Source organism: Malania oleifera, chromosome 10 (assembly GCF_029873635.1).
Source record: "Malania oleifera isolate guangnan ecotype guangnan chromosome 10, ASM2987363v1, whole genome shotgun sequence".
Classification (NCBI taxonomy): Eukaryota; Viridiplantae; Streptophyta; class Magnoliopsida; order Santalales; family Ximeniaceae; genus Malania; species Malania oleifera.
Window position 1 is genome coordinate 9,193,659 of NC_080426.1, and position 8,624 is coordinate 9,202,282.

An 8,624-nucleotide genomic window follows, 5' to 3' on the forward strand; every position below is an offset into this window, starting at 1 on the left:
ATGAGAGAACTTGTTGATGAAGTGATGGGATCACAAAAACGTCAAGCAGGTTTGATAGGCGACATGTCAGAGGACTTTCACCACACTGTGGAAACTTTGCAAGCCCGGATGGCAGATCTAGATGCAAAAATGAATGTGATGGTTCTTGCTATGGGGAACTCCAGCACTCCGAAAGTTAGCAAGACCAAGGTGCCAGAACCCAAGACGTATGGGGGTGCCCGAGATGCCAAGGAGTTAGAGAACTTCTTGTTTGATGTGGAGCAGTACTTTCGCGTTGTGAGGATGGCCTCAGAAGAGGCAAAGGTGGATATTGCGACCATGTACTTGGTTGGCGATGCCAAACTATGGTGGCGTACCAAGTACAGAGAAATTGAAAATGGAAGCTGTGTAATTGATAGTTGGGCAGACTTGAAGAGAGAGCTCAAGGCCCAATTCTTTCCGGTAAATGTTGAGTATAATGCAAGGAGAAAACTGAGAGATCTCAAGCATACGGGATCAATCAGCGAATATGTGAAACAATTTTCTGCTTTAATGTTGGATATTCGGGATATGTCGGAGAAGGACAAGTTGTTCTATTTTCTTGAGGGGATGAAACCGTGGGCAAGAACTGAACTTCATAGGCAAAGGGTTCAAGACTTGTCAACTGCACAAGCGGCTGCAGAAAGCTTGACTGACTATACTGGTGATGATACCGCTTCGTCCAAACGGTTTGGCGGAGAGGGAAACAGTGGAAAGTCTTTCAAGAATGGCAAACCCAAGAGTGGGGGAGCCGACTCTAAATCATCAACCTCACAAGAAGTTTCGTCGTCTCAAGGGTTCAACACACCCAATGGAAAGGGGAAGAGTAAAATTGAGTGTTTCTTGTGTCGAGGTCCTTATAGAGTTTTTGAGTGCCCTCACAAAGCATCACTTAATGTCTTACAGGCTTCCATTGTAGAACAGGCAATGGAAGACGATGGGGAAGAGGATGATGCCCCGAGGGTGGGTTCAGTGCGATTGGTGAACGCATTGGAAAAGCAGGCAAAAACACCGAAAGTTACACGAGCAAAAGGGTTAATGTTTGTGGACTTGAGGATAAATGGGAAGAGTACTCGCGCTATGGTGGATACGGGGGCTACTCATAATTTTGTTTCGCAGTTGGAAGCAAGGAGACTCAACTTATCCTTAGAGAAGGATACAGGACGCATGAAAGCAGTTAACTCTGTAGCCCAGCCTACTCTGGGAGTAGCCAAGCAAGAGTCTATAAAGCTTGGACAGTGGGAAGGTCATGCGAATTTCACAGCGGTGCCATTGGATGACTATCCAGTCATTCTAGGAATGGAGTTCCTAATGGGGACGAGGGCAGTGGTGATGCCTTCGGCTGGTTCCCTGTGTCTGATGGGAGATCACTCGTGCATGGTGCAAGTTGTTGCAACGAAAGGAGACGACAGGAAGTCCCTTTCAGCCATACAACTCAATGAAGGATTGGGTCAGGGTGAGCAGACACGTCTAGCCACGGTGGTGGTAGACAAAGAAGTAGGCCAAGAGCTAGAGCCTACGACCATCCAAGCGGTGTTGGATGAGGATAAGGAGGTGTTGCCGAATAAGCTGCCTCAAAATTTGCCTTCACGACGGACTGTGGAGCAAGAGATCGAGTTGTTATCGTGAAACCACCTGCTAAAGGCCCATGTCGGATTACGCCTCTTGAGATAGTAGAGTTGGGGAAACAGCTTGATGAAGTGGAAGCGGGATGTGTTCCCCTTTCCAAAACACCGTTGGGAGCATCAGTGTCGTTTCAGAGGAAACATGAAGAGCATCTACGGAAGGTGTTTGACAAGCTAAGGGGAAACAGTCTGGATTTGAAGAAGGAGAATTTCTCTTTCGCTCGGCGGAGCAACAAATTCCTTGGTCAAGTCGTTGAACAAGGTCGTATTCGGAGGGGTATGGAGAAGGTAAGGATGATTCAAGAACGGAAGATCCCCACGACAGTGAAGGAGTTGCGTTCCTTTCTTGGCCTTACTAAATACTGTAGGAAGTTCGTTGAGGGGTATTCGCGGAGAATGACTCCAATGACAAGACTACTGGGAAGGTATTATTGGCCGCACACGCGGGATGATGTGGTTGATTATACCAAAACTTGTCTCACTTGCCAACAAGACAAGGGAGAGCGGAAGAAGCATGGTACTTTAATGGCCGCACCAAAGTACTGTTCGGCAGAGGGGACGACACAATTGTTCCTTGTGACTGTTGTGAAACATTGGGGTGTTCCCCAAGTTATTATTTGTGACCAAGATTTAATGTTCACTAGCAACTTCTTAACAGAGTTTTTCAGGATATTCAGGTCACACATTGACATCTCTTCGAGTTATCATCGACAGACAGACGGACAGATGAAGAGATTCAGAGAGCTACTAGATGAGTACTTGTGCCATTGTGTCAACGACCACCAAAAGAATGGCGTGCAACTACTTGATGTGGCTCCATTCTGTGGCAACACCCAAAGGCGCTTAAAAACCAACAAGAGCCTTTTTGAGCTTGTTACAGGCCAGCTGCCGCTGTTACCTCACACAGTGGGCGAGCCGTACAGATGAAAGAGTCCTAGGGCGTACATCTTTACCAGTGAAGGGAGACAAAATGCAAAGTTTGCCCAAGCCTATCTGGAGAAAGCTTCTAAGAAGATGAAGAAGTGGGCAGATCAGGAGAGAAGATCGCAGTTTCATGTCAACTGCCTCAAGCCATTCAACACCAACACCAACAACCTGAGCAGAAGTCAGTCAAATAGCGCAGAGTTGAAGACAGTGCAACCTGACAGACGTGATGTTGAAGAGATCCTTGTAGACAGAACGTTCATATCCTCAAGGAAGAAGCGGCAGAAGTTCCTAGTAGAGTGGAAATGCCTTAATGACAAAGAAATCAGCTGGATTTCTGCGGGAGATATTCAACCGTTCATGGACAGATTTGAATTGCACCTACCGCCAAAAGTCTACGAGGACGTCGACCGCATAAATGGGGGAGAATGTCACGAGCTAAGCTTGTTCAGGGCATTATGCTTGCCTGTGACCGCTTATCTCGTGTTCTTGGGATGGGTTTCCATCATGTAAATACTAGTGTAGGGTTATTTTCTACTAGTAGAGTCTTTGTAAGCCAAATAAGGCAATATGATTCCTCCGTCACTTTGATGTTTCCTAGTGCCAGGATGATAATTACATAAAAACCTCTTAGGGGAGGGTGAGTGTTCATCAATCATTGTAAAACTCACTAGCAATTGTCAACGTGCTTAGCCTACTTGCCTCCCTCGTTAAGTACAACTTGTCAACGGAGGATTGTTAATGAATTACGTTTGCTTCAATGTTTACTGCTTGGTTACCACAACTTTCATGAATTGATTATTATTTCCGCTGCTATCTGAATGAATGTTAATGAAAGTACTTTGTGGATGAATGTTGGTAAACGATAGGCTGGCTAGTTAAGCAAGAGTGCTTCAGCTAGCGCCGCCTGGCCCTTCACAACGGTGTGAAAAGAGGCGGACCGTGACACATTGGTAAGTGGGAATGTAGTCCATACATAGTTAACATTAAGATTATTTCAATTCATGCTCGAAACCGAGCCATTTTTCTGAGATCAGCCAATGTCACCAAAAGAAGGGGAAAAGGTGTTGTCTAAGATATCATTTTTGTCTCTTGACATTTATTTTTGTAAGAATGGATGGCAATACATGCAACACAAAGGAAAAGCCTTCCATGTAGTACATGTATTTGGTGACATTATTTTGAGGTTTCTAATAAAACTTTTCAACTTTCATCTATTTATGAATCATAATAATATTTATAAGGAACAACTCCTGAGCCTATTGCAGAGGCAGCAGGCCATCAAGGATATGGTTATGATAAGATCTACATCGGCAAATCTTAGCTGGGAGTTTCAACATGTACTTGCCTGAGATGGGTTTTGCTAGCATGGCAAGAGCAGATTGAACTTTATCCATCATTTATCAGTAAAGAGCAGATGGGTTTTGCTAGCATGGCTTGCCGACATCCACCTCTCCCAGACCCCACTCAAAGTGGGAGCCTTGTGCACTGGGAACGGCCTTCTTAGTAGAGAGATTTCCTAGTTTAAGAATCATTATCATTTTTTTGTTCATCATTGTCATTCATGCAGGTTATTTGCCTGATAAGATTCTTTGATAGTTTGAGAATCATATGACAAGGAAACTCATTATCCCCCATTTTGTTCATCAATTTCATGCAAGCTCTAAAAAGGCCCCTTGATAGGGCTGCAGCTGGATGAGGTTTCAGAGCAGGATCAAGAATGGACATCCAACTCAAGTTTGTTGTTTGTTGATGTCTTCATGACACCATGGGGCAGATCTTGATGAGGTGACACATCTTGGATGTGTATTGAACTTTGAGAATTTTCATGGCTGAGGATGAATTTAGAAAAAGTGAACTGATTCCAGTGGAAAAGGTTAGACTGCTTTCAAAAGAATTTGGATTGTGGAATTGAAACTCTTGAATACCCTATTTTTTGGAACTACAATTGGGGCCAACAATCAAAGCTAAAGCAATACCATTATAGAAAATTGTTGATATGTCCTTGCTCACTTTACAGTTCCAGTGTTGAAGCAATTAAAGAAACTCCCAAGAAACTTTTTTATGAGGGAAGGCATTCAAGGCTAGGTTGAACGAAGGGGCTTACTTCTAAAGAAGGATTCATACAAATCATTCTTGAGTAAAATGTTGTGGCGTAACATGGAAAAAAGAGGAATCATGTGGAGGAAAGTAATGTGGAATGCAGTTTCCAAGATTCCAAGGGAGTATGGGTGTCACTTCTTCTCCAATCAGGCTGGGGAAAGGTGGCCTTTACAAATGTTGCTTTTGAGGTAGAACATGGCAAGTGAATTAAGTTTTAGTATGCGCTGGGTGTGATGGGCAGGTATTTGTCTGTCGTCCAAATTCTTTTGGTCATGTGATCAACAAAACTCTTTGGCTACGAGATAACATCATTAAATAAGTAGAAATGCATCAAATCCCATGCATTCACCGTCCTTAGAATTGAAAGACAAATTTGTTGCTTTTTTAAAGCTTATTCGCCTAAAGAGGGTGTCTAGGGACTGGGGACTGCAAACTTGGCCCTGCCAAATTGGTGTTACATGTGTGAGAGGAATGCCGAATCTGGTCATTACATAATTATTCACTCTAAATGATGGGAGAATGCAAAGAGATCTTGTTCTACATCCCAGATGTAAGATATGTTTTTTGGTCTGTTCAGGAAGCAATTGGTCATTCCAAAGTCAACTAGAAAAGTTGCTGATGCTGGGATTTGTAATAAAAGGTCCAGGAAAGTGGTATGAAATTCAGTGCCGCTTTGCTGGGGAGGATTGAAGATAAGGATCATTGAGAATGCCGAAAATGCTAACTCTATTGTATATCTCATTATGTTGAGGACTCTCTTCTTGGAGCACAGTACACAGATACTCATATTAAGTCTTCCGGACCTTCTTGATAATGTGTCGTTCATTTGTAGGTCTGTTACTTCTTCACTTCTCCCCATATGCTTTGAAAGTATGTGGGTGTTCCTGTTAACCTTCCCTTTGGCTCTATTCAGTGCTTCATTTACCTTTCCAGAGGAGAAAAAGATGCACTCTTTAATTTACTTAGATACCAGGTGGCTGGCAAACACAAGCCTTCGCTAGAGAAGAAAGGCCATTAACAGAATTGTATTTTCTTTACTTGGGGTTTAACTTATCATAGACAAATGTCTTTCAATTTCAACAATTTTATACTACCATAAATTTGCCTAGTCTTGCCATAAAACTGAACATGAATGTGACAAATCATATATATACGCATATTCACAAGTCATGCAATTATGCAAGTCAAATCAGAATCAAGTACTGAAATATGATTACTACTGAAGCAATGTAACCACCTTTATTTTAGAAGTAAAAAAACTAAAAATACAGCCATGCATTCGCACATGACTTGAGTCCAATACTCCAACAGCTTATTAAAAAACAAATGAAGGATCAAGGTGGAGAAACAAACACATTCTATGCTCTAGAACTAACATGGAATTTGACCCTTCAACTAGGCACTAAACTGAATTACTAAACTGGTCAATGATCACCACTATCTAAACTATCCAGGAACAAACTTGGTCTGAAGGTATAATTAATTCTTTCTGTCTATGAATGATTAAATTATATATTCAATTCCATTATTGTAGAAATAGTCAATGGATAGAGTTCCAAGATTTAATTATTCCAGTATTATTTTGCAAAATTACCTAAAATATCATAAAATAAATGAAAGAAAAACAATGCAACTACAAAGAACTAAATTGCTACTCTCTCACCGCAAGCTAAATCTCTTCAATTTACACATCCATTAAACAATACCCTAAGGTTCAAAGCATATTTTGCTGACTGCCTTCCAATTACATATTCTTATTGAGCAGAAAATAGATAAGTCAATCAATAAAATTCCATAAGTAAGCAGATTGGGTGAGTGGGACCAAATATATGCACTTAAACATCCTATATCAACATATAAAAATTTACGAGACAATGTCAAACAAACTGATACGCTTAAATATACTATTTCCATACAAACATCAGAGCAATGAAACTTACCATATATGGCACTAACAATGAAGAAATTGTATCCATCTTTTAGCCACTCATTGATTACACTGCTTCTGCAAATAGAAGATAGGACTCATCAATTATAAAACCAAGAGGTATCTCAGATGTCTTTTCTAACACCATAAAAGAATTCAAACATTCACTGATTTGAACCTGAGTGACATTTCCAACATGCATGAAGTTCTACAGAATGTAAATTTTAGAAAAACTGTCACAGAAAACTGCTTTGAGAAATTATTGCTAGATCTTCAGTAAACAGTCTGACGTCAGAATATCCTTTTACGCCAAAAATCATTAAAATCGGGATCCTACATAGAATCACTAGGATGGTCTGCAAGATCAGGTCATAGAATCAGATCAAGGATCATAAAATTCTAATAAATACAGAAATAAATATGAAATTCTGGCTTTGTTTCTTCATAAATTCTATGATATGAACCTACAAAATCAGCTAGTAAGTGCTGAAGGCTCAAAAACTACACATATCTATGGTAGGGCCCTCATATTAAAAAAAAAAAAGAAAAAGATGAAATTTTCAAATTGTAGCATTCATTACTTAATCAAACTGGCTTATAATGAAAATGAAATCCTTTTTTTTTTTAAAAAAAAAAAAACATAATTTTAAAACTTCAAATCAGTCAACTAAAAACCATACAACATGAACATCCATTTTTCTTTTCAAAAAAAATAAAGGTCTTAGCAAACAAAAGCTGAACTATCAAGCTAGCTTTTATATTAAATGCTAGTATCCAAGCCACCATTTGTCTTGTTAGTATCATTTGGACTATCATCAATGACTTAATCAAGGCTATCAATAAAATCATGACCATCATTATCATTATTATTGTTAAATGCGTCAATGCATTATTTACATATCTTTATTCTTAATGTTTGAAGTTTGCACCACTTGATAATCAGCAATGAACCAAAAAAAAAAATATTGGAGTAATTATTTCGTTAATGTAAAATAAACCCAAAAAAAAAAAAAAAAGCAAGCTATATGAAAAGTATTTTAGTAAGGATTTTTAAAATATGGAAAAATATAGGGTCTTACAATCCCATCATGATCCTACCATGATTCTACCAATTTGCAATTCTATGTAGAATCAGGATGATTTTGGTAAAGTAAGATCCTAGGACAATCCAGATTGCAATTTTAAAAACCATGTTTATCTAAGTGATAAGCAATTTGCCGCCAGGCTACCCTACTTATGCCATTAAGAACATAATTTGAATCTACAGGGGAAACATGGGAATAATGGCAACATAATGCGCAATCATCCCAACTAAAGCCTCAGATTTGGTGCTACATTTTGTTAGAAATCCATCAAATTTTCGGTTGCAATCATCTTACGATATGAGAGACGCCCTTTTTCCTTCCACTAAAAAGCACATAAAATTGTAAAGTCATGTTTCTCTTATTAAAAAACTGTAGTTCCATCATGAAAGATTTGCATAAATTTAATACACCATAAGCTCAAATTCTTAATATTCCAAGTTGCAAATCACAAAAACACCTTGCATGGCAAAAAGAATGAAATTACAGAAGATAACCTAATTGTAAAGCTTGCTCTAAGAATGTGTAGTGAGGTACCAAAAAAAACTTTCCTGGACGATATTCCAAATCAAATTTAAGGAGGGAAAAGGACATTCATCAAGCACTTCATACAAAAACTCACTCTTTCTCATGTCAAAGTGAATATTACAAATAAGTTTTCTGACTTCTCTCTAAATTAGTCTAATTTGACCTTGAAAATTTAAATCCATTCTATCAAAAACATAGATTAAACATGTTCAGATGCTTCTTAAATCACCAAAACCTTGATAATAAAACTGGCACATATATGCACAAGCACAATCTTGCTCCATGGGTCAAGTTTATGAGATCAAATATCTGATATTTAATGGCTTTAACATGCATTCTAGTTCCTATACAACATTTATGACTATCAAAAAAGGGAAAACTGTCTGCTAATCAGGCATTTTCATAAGAAGACAACAA